The sequence below is a fragment of the Mobula hypostoma genome, chromosome 6 (genome assembly GCF_963921235.1).
Source record: "Mobula hypostoma chromosome 6, sMobHyp1.1, whole genome shotgun sequence".
NCBI lineage: Eukaryota > Metazoa > Chordata > Chondrichthyes > Myliobatiformes > Myliobatidae > Mobula > Mobula hypostoma.
The window spans coordinates 30070472-30083947 of NC_086102.1; the positions used below are offsets into that span (position 1 = coordinate 30070472).

The 13476-nt window shown below is 42.5% G+C and overlaps 1 protein-coding gene across 2 annotated transcripts in view; it reads right to left on the reverse strand.

The window, feature by feature from the left end:
• epha3 (eph receptor A3) overlaps positions 1–13476 on the reverse strand; it is a 288707-nt gene that overhangs the window by 222981 nt on the left and 52250 nt on the right. The window lies entirely within an intron of this gene.

The window sequence follows — 13476 nt, forward strand, 5'->3', positions numbered from 1 at the left end:
TCCTAGTGACATGGGTTTCCCTGGGTGTTCCCGTTTCCTCCCACATTTCAAATACCTGCAGGTTACTAGGTTAATTGGTTACAAGCGTGTAAGTGGGCGGCGGGGGCTCATTTGGGCCATAAGGGTCTGTTTCCATGCTGCTTCTCTGAATAAAATAAAATGAATAAAAATATAAAAATATGCTCGCCAATACACACACAGCAACCGCCCATGAACAGCAATATGATGGATAAGATGTGTTGTAGGAAAGGTGGATGGATGACAGAGCATGAATCAACACTTAGACTTATGATATTGTAGCCATTAGTGGGACCTGCTTGCACGAGGGGCAGAACTGGCAGCCCAATATTCTAGGGTTCTTGTGTTTCAGAAGTGATAGAGCAGGACGGATTAAAGGGAGAGGTCAGACTGGATAACTCATCTAGTGAGGCTTTATGGGTGGAACTGAGGAATAAGAAAGGTAAGACCAGGTTAATGGGGCTATATTAGACACCAACCAACAGTCCGCAGGATTTAGAGGAACAAATTTGTGCAGAAAGATCGCAGGTTGTTGCAAGAAACATAAGGTTGTGATAGTAGGTGATTTTAACTTTCCACTTATTGACTAGGAATCCCATACTGTAAAAGGATGGGATGGGATAGAGTTTGTCAAGTGTGTTCAGGAAAGTTTGCTTAATCAATACATAGAAATTCTGTGAGAGAGTGTGTAATACTTCATCTCCTATTAGAGAATGAGAGGGCAGGTGACAGAAGTTTGAGTAGAGGAACACTGTGCATCTAAAGATCATAATGCGATTAGTTTCAAAGTAATTATAGAAAAGGATAGATCTAGTCCTTGGGTTGAGATTCTAAATTTGAGAAAGGTCAATTTTGATGGTGTTGGAAAGGACCTGGTAATTGCAGATGAGGACAGGTTATTTTCTGGTAGAGGTGTACTTGGTAAGTGGGAAGACGTTAAAAGTGAAATTTTGAGAGTACAAAGCTTATATGTGCCTGTCAAAATAAAAGACAAGGATAACAGGTTTCAGGAGTCTTAGTTTTTGAGAGATATTGAGGCCCTGGTTAAGAAAAAGAAGGAGCTGCAAAGCAGGTATAGGCAGGTGGGGAAGAAAAGTTATTTGAGGAGTATAAGAAATGCAAGAGAACACATAAAAAAGAAATCAAGAGGGCTAAAATAAGGCATGAGGGTTCCCAAGGTGAAGGAGAATCCTAAGGGCTTCTACAGATATGTTAAGAGCAAAAGTTCGAAAGTGGTAGTAGATGTTTGCCCCTCTGACTGGAGGCCTGTAACTAGTGGAATGCCACAGGGATCAGTGCTGAGTCCAATGCTGTTTGCCATTTATATCACTGATCTGAATAATAAAGTGGTTAACTGGATCAGTACATTTGCAGATGACACAAAAATCAGGGATGTAGTGGGCAGTTTACAGAGGGATCTGGACCAGTTGGAAAAATGGGCTGAAAAATGACAGATAGATTTTAATGCAGACCAGTGGGAGGACCAGCCTACGGATGTCTTACACAGTGAGCAGTAGAACATTGAACAGGGTGATAGAACAAAGGGATTGGGAATATAGGTTCATAATTCATTGAAAGTGGTAGATAGAGTCGTAAAGAAAGCTTTTGGCATATTGACCTTCATTGATCAAAATATTGATTGCAGGAATTGGAATGTTATGTTGAAGTTGTATAAGATGTTAGTGAAGCCTCATTTGAAATATCGTGTACAGTTTTGGTCATCTAACTATAGGAAAGATGTAAATGAGATTGAAAGAGTACGGAGAAAACTTACAAGGATATTGCCAGGACTGGAGGACCTGAGTTATAAGGAAAGATTGAATAGGTTAGAACTTGATTTCCTGGAACATAGAAGATTGAGGGATGATTTGATGTAAACAAGATTGAAAGAGTACGGAGAAAATTTACAAGGATATCGCTAGGACTGTGGGACCTGAGTTATAAGGAAAGATTGCATAGGTTAGAACTTGATTTCCTGGAACATAGAAGACTGAGGGAAGATTTGAGGGGTATAGATAGGGTAAATGCAAGAAGGCTTTTTCCACTGAGGTTGGGTGAGATGACAACTAGATGTCATAGATTAAGGGTGAAAGGTGAAATTTTTAAGGGGAACGTAAGGGCAAACTTCTTCACTTAGAGGGTCATGAGAGTTCAGAACAAGCTGTCAGCATAAGTGGTGGATGCAATTTTGATTTCAACATTTAAGAGAAGTTTGGATAGGTACATGATGGGAGGGATATGGAGGGCTATGGTCCTGGTGCAGATCGATGGGAGTAAACAATTTAAATTGTTCAGCACAGATTAGATGGACCAAAGGGTCTTGTCTCTGTGCTGCAGTTTTTTATGAATCTATGTAAAGACCGTATTTCTAATGTCGTAATATTAACTGAAAAATAAACCTTGCTTGGGCCTCGAGCTAATTTCCCATTTCTCCTTTGAAATTATCACATGGGATGCTTTCTGTTCACCTGAGCATGAAGATGGGATCCTGCCATTTATGAGCAGATAATGGTGGTCAGAAACCATTAGAAAATGTGGGAAGTGCAAGCGTCGAAGACTCATTTGCAGAACCGTTTCTGGTTTTACCCCTCTAAAATCTGCTCAGGAATGCCACCATCAAGTTGAAATCAATAGAAGTATACAAACCATTTATTAAGGCAAAGAATTCTGTACTCTGAGGGTTTGTGTCATCTGTCAAGGAAGTTTTCAACGTGTGCAGTGATAACATTGTGTCACCGATTGTAAGCTTTAGATTCACTCATTGAGAGAAATCCCTTTTGTTGACTTTGTTTTGATATGAAATGATGATTGAATGGATCTCACTGCAGCCGATGCTCCTCTGCATTCTTCATTTTTCAGAAGACAATAAACAAAGCTTTGGAGGTAAACTAGATAAATGCGATCCATAACCGCCAACCCCCGCCCATACCAAGGTGAGGACATAGGTCCACAGATTCCAGAAATAACTGTGTCCATTTGAGTGCAATATTCATAGTCATTCCCCCTGGTTCTACAGAAGCCCTTACTTCCTTTCTATAACAGAAGGCAGTATAAATAGAGTGTGCATTCAGTTTTCCTGGTCCATTCATTCCTTTCATTGATATTGAGCAAACCTTCCTATCTTCATCACTCTTCCACTGACACAGATCACATCTTCACTCTCTTTGTTGACAGATAGATAAATAAATAAATAAATAATAAGGCCATAAATAAGCAGGATTAGTCTATTTGGCCCATTGAGTCTGCTCCACTATTCAATTGTGACTGATTTTTTTAAAAACCCATTCTCCCCATAACTTAGCCAATTTACCAATCGAGAACCTATCAATTCCTGCCTTAAATATAAGCAATGATTTGGCCTTCACAGCCCTCTAGCAATGAATTCCACAGATTCATACCCTCTGACTGGAAAAATGCCTCCTCATCTCAGTTCTAAAGGGACGTCCCTTTACCCTGTGGCTGTGCCCTAGACTCTCCTACTAATGAAAATAGTCTCTTCACATCCAGTCTATCCAGACCTTTCTGTATTTGGTAAGTTTCAATGAGATCCCCCTTTATCCTTTTGAACTCCATTGAGTATATACCCAGTGCTATCAAATACTCCTTATACATTAAACCTTTCATTCCTGATATCACTTTTGAACACCTTCTGGACCATTTCCAAGGCCAGCACATCTTTCTTTAGATACAAGGCCCAAAGCTGCTCACAAGATTCCAAGTGTGGTTGGCCAATGCTTTCTAGAGCCTCAGCAATACATTCTTGATTTCATATTATCGTCCTTTTGAACCAAATGCGAACATTGTATTTGACTTCATAACTACTGTCTCATTCTGCAAATTAATCTTTAAGGAATCTTGAAGTATGACTCTCAAATCTCTTTGCACATCCAATTTCTGGATTCTCTTCAATTTACAAATTTGCCTACGTTTTTATTTTTCTAATCAAAGTGTATAACCCAAACTTCTCTAAAGTGTGTTCCATCTGCAGTTTCTTTGCCCATTCTCCCAACCTGCCCAGATGCTTCTGCAGACTTCCTGTTGCTGCCACACGGCCTGTTCATCCACCATCTTGTTGTTGTCTTCAAACCTGGCCACAGTTAACAAAGAGCACAATCCCAATTGACAACGAGCACAACCCTCATTAACAAAGAGCAGACCATCACTCCTCATAAAAGCAAGAGATTCTGCAGATGCTGGAAATCTAGAGCAAAACACATCAAATGCTGAAGGGACTCACAAGTCGGGCAGCTTCCTGTGGAGGGGAACAAACAGCTGATATTTCAGGCTGAAGGCTTCATTAGGATTTTATTATCACTCCACCATTGCCAGAGATCACATATGCACTCTTTTTATTGCTAAAGACCACAAATTCCTCCTGATATTGACAGAGATCACAAATTCAATCCCCTCATTTACAGTGACCACACCTACACTCTCTCAGACACAGATCACATGTCACTTTGCTCATTGACAGACATTACACCTTCATTAGTTCCATTGACTCCTCTCACTTTCTTTTCTGAAACATACACTCAGAGGTGAGTTTATTAGGTAACTTCTGTACCTAATAAAGTGGCCACTGAGTGTGTGTCTGTGGTCTTTGCTGCTCAAGGTTCACCACGTCATGCATTCCATAAAACCATAAGACCACACAATATAGGAGCAGAATTAGGGCTCAGCCCATCAAGCCTGCTCCTCCATTCCATCATGGCTAATTTATTATGCTTCTCAACTCCATTTTCCTGCTATCTCCCCGTAACCTCCAACATCCTGACTAATCAAGAATCTGTCAACCTTCATCTTAAATATACCCAATGACTTGGCCTGCACAACCATCCATGAGAAAGAATTCCACAGATTCACGACCGTCTAGCTAAAGAAATATTTCCTATTTTCTGTTCTAAATGGACGTCCCACAATTCTGAGGCTGTGCTCCCTGGTCCAAGACTCTCCCACTATAGGAAACATCCTCTCCACATCCACTCTATCCAGACCTTTCAATATTCCATAGGTTTCAACGAGGTCCCTTCTCATGTTCCTAAACTCCAGCAAGTACAGCCCCAGAGCCATCAAACACATGTTAATCTAATGTTAACATTTACATTCCCAGAATTATTCTCATGAACCTCCTCTGGATGCTATTCAATATCAGCACATCATTTCTTAGATAAGGGGCCTAAAACTGCTCACAGTACTCCAAGTGCAGGCTTATTAATGCCTTATAAAGCCTCAGCATTACATCCTTGCTTTTGTGTTTTAGTCCTCTGGAAAGGAATACTAACCCTGCATTTACCTTCAGAACCACTGACTCAACTGTAAGTTAACTCCCAAGTCTACTCTACACCTCTGATTTTTAAATTTTCTCCACATTTACAAAATAGCCCATGCCTTTATTCCATGCATTTCCCTACATTATATTCCATCTGCCACTTCTTTGTCCCTTCCCCCAACCTGTCTGAGTCCTTTCTGCAGCCACCCCGCTTCCCCAACACTACCTGCCCCATTGTAAACAAGGCGGGACATTGGAAATATGATTGGATGAGCACTAACCAATTAGGTGGGACGGATGACGGGGCTATAAATACCACCAGCCTGAGCAGGTCCAGGCATCGTCGCTGATGAAGATGGCAGAGCTTGTCATCGAAACCTGTGGTGTGATGCTCACAGCCCTCAACAAAGGGTGAAAACATGGTTGTTAAATGCCTAGCGAGGTAGTAAGCTGGAGTATCTATCACGATCCCTCCTTGTGTACCTTAGGGAGCCCGTAAAGTCTTGGTGGTACTGGTGCCTGGGGAGTGTCTTGCGTATGTCTGCTGGCAGTCTGGATTTCTTCAGGAGAGCGGAGATCATCCTCCCAATTGAATCCCCGGGATCCTGCTGTAGAACCCCATAGGCAGGATCATCCAGAGTCTGCTGGACGTTCCTGTGGTACTTCTCTGAGGACATCAGCACTGTTACATTTTCTTTGTCCGTAACATCACGATGGCTGTGTTTCGCCGTAGTGCCTGGAGGGCTGGTCACTCTCCTTCGGTAATGTCTGGTTTCGAAGGCTATGCAGACCTCTATCCATAGCTTTTCCATGGTAGTTTTTAGATTTCTTGCCCTACTCTGCCAATGTAGTCTTGATAAAGTGTAGCTCCAGGGACCAGAGAAAAGTCTAGCCCCTCGGCGAGGACTGATCTAATTGTGTCGTCAATGCTTTTCCCAGTTTGATTGATGACAATCCTTTCTGGGTCCCAACTAAAGAAAAAGAATTTTAACAAAGACAAGGGTCTCATTCTAGGTAAGAAGTGGAACTTGTCTGTGAACAAGGTGGGCTGGTGGAAACCTGATGGGATGAGGACGAACCAGTCAGGAGGGACAGATCACAGGGGTATATATACACCGGACTAGACATGACTAGGCATCATCTCTGATGAAGATGGAAGAGTTTGTCCTTGAAACGTCAGTTAAAATCAATACCTGCACCCAGCTGGAAGTCCAAGAAAAGTTTATTCATCATATTAGATTAGATTAGATTAGATTCAACTTTATTGTCATTGTGCCGAGTACAGATACAAAGCCAATGAAATGTAGTTAGCATCTAACCAGAAGTGCAAAGAATAGTGTTATTTACAAAATAATTGTGAATAAAAAGTAAGTGCTACAACACACAAATACAAAAGTACTGAGACAGTACAATATGGGTGCAATACTGCTTAGCGCTGTGATGTGAAGTTTAACAGGGTCACAGCCTCAGGGAAGAAGCTCTTTTTGTGTCTGCTGGTGCGGGAGCGGAGGCTCCTGTAGTGCCTACTGGATAGGAGGAGAGTAAAAAGTCCATGGTTAGGGTGAGATGCATCCTTGATTAAGCTTCTCGCCCTGCCCAGGCAGCGTTTATGGTAGATGTTCTCAATGGTGGGCAATTGGGTGCCAATAATCCGCTGGGCAGTTTTCACCACATGCTGGAGTACTTTGCAGTCCGATACGGGACAACTGCCATACCACACTGAGATGCAGTTGGTGAGTATGCTCTCAATGGTACAGTTCTGTCAGTATCCTGGGACAGAGGTGAGCTTTCTTGATGCTCCACAGGAAATAAAGGTGCTGTTGCGTCTTTTTGATCAGGATGGAGGAGTTCAGAGACTAGGTGAGATCCTCAGAAAAGTGGACACCAAGGAATTTGATGTAGATGGGGACGTGAGTGTGGCTCCTAGCATGCCTGAAGTCCACGATGATCTCCTTGGTCTTCTGGGTGTTAAGGGCCAGTTGCTGTCGGCACACCACGTGGCCAGGTGCTGGACCTCATCCCTGTAGGCTGTCTTGTCATTCCCTCTGACCAGGCCAACCACTGGCGTCTGTGAACTTGATTATGGAGTTAGAACCATGTATAGGAACACAGTCATAGGTGAAAAGGGAGCAAAGAACAGGGCTCAGCACACAGCCTTGAGGCTCGCCAGTGTTCAGGGTGAGAGTGAAGAAGGAGAGGTTGTCTAGCTTAACTGATTGGGATCTGTTAGTCAGAAAGTCCGAGGTTCAATTGCAGATGGATGAGCTGGTACCAAGCTGGCAAAGTTTGGTGATCAGCTTGGAGGGGATCACAGTATTGAATGCCGAACTAAAGTCAATGAACAGCATTCTGACGTAAGAGCTGGGGCTGTCCAGGTGGTTCAGGGCAGAGTGAAGTGCCATGGAGTTGGCATCCTCTGTTGACCTGTTGGTGCGATAGGCAAATTGATGGAGGTCCAGGGTAGTGGGCAGACAGGATTTCAGATGTGATAGAACCAGTCTCTCAAAGCACTTTGCAATGATGGGAGTGAGTGCAACTGGGCAGAAGACATTCAGGCCCGTGGCAGTGGAATGCTTCAGCACTGGCACGATGGTGGTGATCTTGAAGCTTGTGGGGACAACTGCCTGGGCCTGGGAGAAATTAAAAATATAGGCCGTGAAAGCACTATGTCCCGTAACCTTGACATCTCTTGAAATCCAAGGTTCTCTGCAGTTATTGTCTTTACCTTTTATTCTGACAGGCACATAACAAGCTTTGTACTCTCAAAATGTCATTTTTGAAGGCCTCACACTTTCCAAGTACACCTTTGCTAGAAAACAACCTGTCCCAATCCACACTTGCCCAATCATTTCTGATACCATCAAAATGGGCCTTTCTTCAATTTAAAATCTCATCCCGCAGACCAGACCTACCTCTTTGCATATTTTCTTTGAGTCTAATGGTACTGTGGTCACTGGATGCAAAATGTTCCCCGACACAAACTTCTGCCACTTGCCCTATCTCATTCCCTAATAGCAGATCTAGTATCACACGCTCCCTTGTTGGGACTTCTACGTACTAATGAAAGTGTTTCTTAACTCCAACCACAAGGATACTACATCTTCCAAGCCTATGTCATCTATTTCTAAGGATTTGATTTTACCAGTTTTTACCAATAGAGCCACTTCAGCCTGTCCGCCTACCTGCCTGCCCTTCAATACAGTGTGTATCCTTGGATGTTAAGTTCTCAACTATGACCTTCTTTCAGCCACAACTCAGATGCCCACACCATCATACCTACCAATCTCTAACTGCACTACAAGATTATCTATCTTATTCCGTATACAGTGTGTATTCAAATATAGCACCTCCAGTCCTGTATTCATCACCTTTTTTGATTTTCACCCCCCCCTTACAATTTAAATCATCCCATTGACTGCAATTTTGCCCTATCATCTGCCTGTCTTTACTAACTGCCCATCCTCAGCTCATCACCCCAGTTTCCATCCCCATGCCAAATTAGTTTAAACCACCTAGCAAATCTGCTCGCAAACATATTGGGCCCCCTCAGGTTCAGGTATAACCTGTCCTTTATTTACAGGACATGCCTTCCCCAGAAAAGATCCCTATGATCCAGAAATCTGAAATGCTGCCCCCTGCAGCAATTCTTCAGCCACACATTCATCTGCCAAACTATCCTAATCGTACGCTCTCTAGTACATAGCAACAGTAGCAATCCTGAGATTACTAATCTGGATGTCCTGCTTTTCAGCTTTCAGCCCAACTCCCGATATTTTCTCTTCAGGATCTCCTCTTTTTTCCTACTTATGTCATTGGTACCAATATTTACCATGACTTCTAGCTGTTCACCCTTCCCCTTTAGTGTTACAGATCATGGATCTGATCCTAGACATCCCTGACCCAGACAAAGGAGAGGCAACATATCATCTGTGGTCCCTTTCATGTCCACAGAATCTGCTTTCTGCTCCACTAATGATGAAATCCCCTATCTCTACTGCATTCCTCTTCTTCCCCTCCCTTCCCTTCTGAACCACAGAGCCAGACTCAGTGCCAGAGACCTGGCTGCTGTGGCTTCCCTCGCTTTGTTGTCTCTTCAAACAGTATCCAACGTTTATTATTGAGAGGAAAGCCACAGGATTACTCTGCCATTCAGAGATGCTCTTCTGCACACCATTGCTTTAACATGTGGCATCTGAGTTACTGTTACCTTCCTGTCTGCTTGAACCAGTCTGGCAATTATTCTCTGACTACTCCCATTAACAGAGCATTTTTGCCTACAGAAATGCTGTTCACCGGATGTTATTTGTTTTTCACCGCATTCTCTATAAACCCCAGAGACTGCTGTGAACGAAAATCCCAGGAGAACAGCCATTTCGGAATTACTCAAGCTACCCCACCGGGCACCAGCAATCATTCCATGGTCAAAGAGACTTAGATCATATTTCTTCCCCCATTCAGATTTTTAATCTGAGCTACTGAACCTCATGATCAGGGTTGGATGTTTTAATGCAGTGAGCTGCCGCCACATGATTGGCAGATTAGATATTTGCACTAATGAGCAGGTGTACAGGTGTAACTGAAAAAGTGGCCACTGACTGTATAGAAATATATATATATGCATAGGCAGCTCCGCCAACTCACATCACTAACCCACCCCTCCATCACCGCCTCCCACCCTATGCTTTCCTGTAGCCACAAGTATTTGGTTTATGCATAACTTATTTTACTCAATAAGTTATATTTTGCATTCAGCAGCTAAGTGACAGCACACCACTGCTGACCTTAGCAATAACTGCTCACAAATCTAATGATGTCTGTGGTGTGAATATTCCCCTTTCTGATATTGATTTTGTTCTGTCGTGCAGTGAATCTCTGCTGTCCATGAAGCTACCCAAGCAGGCAATCACACTGAAAAACCCACACAGATGACAAAGCGGCTTTTTTTTTAAAAAAAACGAATTCTTTTGGGAGACAGGTAATGCTTTTCTCTCTGGAGCAAAGGAGGATGAGAGATGACTTGCTACAGTTGTAGAAGATGAAAAGAGGCATAGCTAGAATGGATAGCCAGTCTTCTCTCCAGGGTAAAATGAAGAGGCATAATTTTAAGGTGATTGGAGGAATGTTTACGAGGAATGTCAGAGGTAGTTCTTTTTACGCAGAGTGGTCAGTGCATGGTACATGCTGCCAGGGGTGCTGGTAGAAGCAGGAACATCAGGGGCATTTACGAGACTCTTAGTTAGGCACATGTATGATAGGGAAGTGAACTTCGTGCACATGGTCTGCTTTTTCTATCAGCCATGTGTCTACCTAAGGGTCTCTTAGAGATGTTGGAGGGAAGGGTTAGATTGATATTAGAGTAGGTTATAAGATCAGCACAACATCATGCATGAAGGGCCTGTCTGTGCTATACTGTTCTATGTGGTAAGTTATGATGGAATTTGATGGAATCACAGAGACAGAGTGATAGGGGGAGACGATGTGATACTTAAACACTCTGCCTGAGGTGATGGTACAGGCAAATACATTATGGGCATTTAAGAGACTCTTAGAAAAGTACATGGATGAATAAAAAAAATGGATTGCTATGTGCGAGAGAAGAGTTAAATGTTCTTGGAGTAGGTTAAAAGGTCGGCACAACATCGTGAGCCAAAGGGCTTGTACTGTTCAATGTTCTATATACTGTAAGTAAATTCTAGATGGTACAAATGGGGATAGAGTAAAAATGTAGTAGTCACAATTTGATGTATCACTTTGAAAATGATAGAATATGGTAAAAATTATTCATAGGAAATTGGACTTCATGCACATAATATGCTTTATCTGGGTTGGGGCACTGTTCTGCAGTAAATGGGCTTTGAACACCGTTATGAATTTTGTTACATTCCATTCAACATGGGCTCAACATTGGTACATCCAGAATAGTTCACAAAGAGGTTAAAGCTTTCATCAATTCAGCAATTTGAAAAGGATTTTGCTCTGTGAGGACTTTGACAACGTACTCAGTGAGAAGAGGGAAAGAAACATCTGGAATCTATATTTATATGCAAACACCAAAAGTTGCTGTCAGTTTCACCAAGTTATAACATCAAACATTGTCAGCCTTACCATAATTATGCCTGCAAAATTTGAGATATTTCAGCTGAATGTATATTAAAAAACAGAAAATCCCAGAATTAGAACTTGCTTTTCCCAACTGTTTGACCATTGCTGGCTATTATATCTTCAAAGCAGAAAATATAAAACTAGTTAACTCTTTACATAACGGATCCTTTCTTCCTATTTTAAATAGAAGCAGGTTTGGTTGTCTGGATGAAGCAAAACCATTCCTGATGATATCTCTATCTGATGGCCACATTTGAGATTTGGCATGTTGTCGGATATTCTAACAGGCTTTTACAAAGGCACTGTTGAAAGTATCCTGACTAGTTGCATTATGTCCTGGATATACTAAAGCAATTCCAATGCACAGGATTGTGTGTTTGCAGAGAGCAGCCCAGTCTATCATAGGAACAGCCCTCCACAGCAATAAAGGCATTTACATGAGGGGCTTTCTCACAGCAGCAGCAATATCGTCAGCCATCCCCACCATCTGGGTCATGCCTTCTTCTCACTGCTACCGTTGGGCAGGAAATAGAGAAGCCCGAACCCCACACTACGTTCAGGAACAGCTTCTCTCCTGGAATCACCAGGTTCTTATACCCACCTGCACAACCTTAACCCCACCTCAGCAAGGGAACACAAGAGACCACCTCTCGCACAATCATAGACCTGTTTCCGATTGTGTTCTTTTTTACAAAATTCACGATTCATTTATTATCAAAGAACGTATAACTTATGTAACCTTGTGATTTGCTTGTTCACAGGTAGCCACAAAGCAAGAAAATTGAAAAATCCCAATGAAAAAAAACAAAAATAAATGACCAACACTCAATGCACAAGAGAAAAAAGAAATAAAAATCATGCAAATAATTAGATACTGGTCTGACATAGAAATTTACAGCGCATTACAGGCCTTTCAGCCAACAATGTTGTGCTGACCACGTAACCTACTCTAAAAACTGCCTAGAATTTCCCTACTGCATAGCCCACTATTTTTCTAAGTTCAATGTACCTATCTAAGAGTCTCTTAAAAGACCCTATAGCATCTGCCTCTACCACCATCACTGGCAGTGTATTCCATGCATCCACCACTCTCTGTGTGAAAATCCCTCTGACATCCCCCTTGTACCCACTTCCAGGCACCTTCAAACTATGCCGCCTCGTGCTAGTCATTTCAGCTCTGGGGAAAAGCCTTTAGCTATCCACACGATCAATGCCTCTCATCATCTTATATACCTCTATCAGGTCACCTCTCATCCTCCATCGCTCCAAGGAGAAAAGGTCAAGTTCACTCAACCTATTCTCATAAGGCATGCTCTCCAATCCAGGGAACATCCTTGAATATCTCCGCTGCACTTTTTCTATAGTCGCCACGTCCTTCCTGTAGTGAGGTAACCAGAACTGAACACAGCACTCCAAATGGGGTCTGACCAAGGACTTATATAGCTGTAATGTTACTTCATGGCTCTTGAACTCAATCCTATGGTTTATGAAGGCCAACACACCATACACCTTCTTAATAGCACTGTCAACCTGCGCAGCAGCTTTGGGTGTCCTATGGATACAGACCCCAAGATCTCACTGATCCTCCACACTGCCAAAGGTCTTAACATTAATACTATATTCCGACATCAAATTTGACCTACTGAAATGAACCACTTCACACTTATCTGTGTTGAACTCCATCTGTCACATCTCAGCCCAGTTCTGCAACTTATCGATGTTGCACTGTAACCTCTGACAACCCCCCAGACTATCCACAACACCCGCAACTTTAATGCCATCAGCGAACTTACTAAGACATCATTCTACTTCTTCATCCAGGTCATTTATAAAAATCAAAAAGAGGAGGAGTCCCAGAACAGATCCCTGTGGAACACCACTGGTCACCGTCCTCCATGCAGAATATGAACCATTTACAACCACCCTTTGTCTTCTGTGGGCAAAAAAATTCTGGATCCACAAAGCAAGGTCTCCTTAGATCCTATGCCTCATTACTTTCTGAATGAGCCTGGCATGGGGAATCTTATCAAATGCCTTACTGAAATCCATATACACTACATCCACTGCTCTATCTTCATCAATGTGTT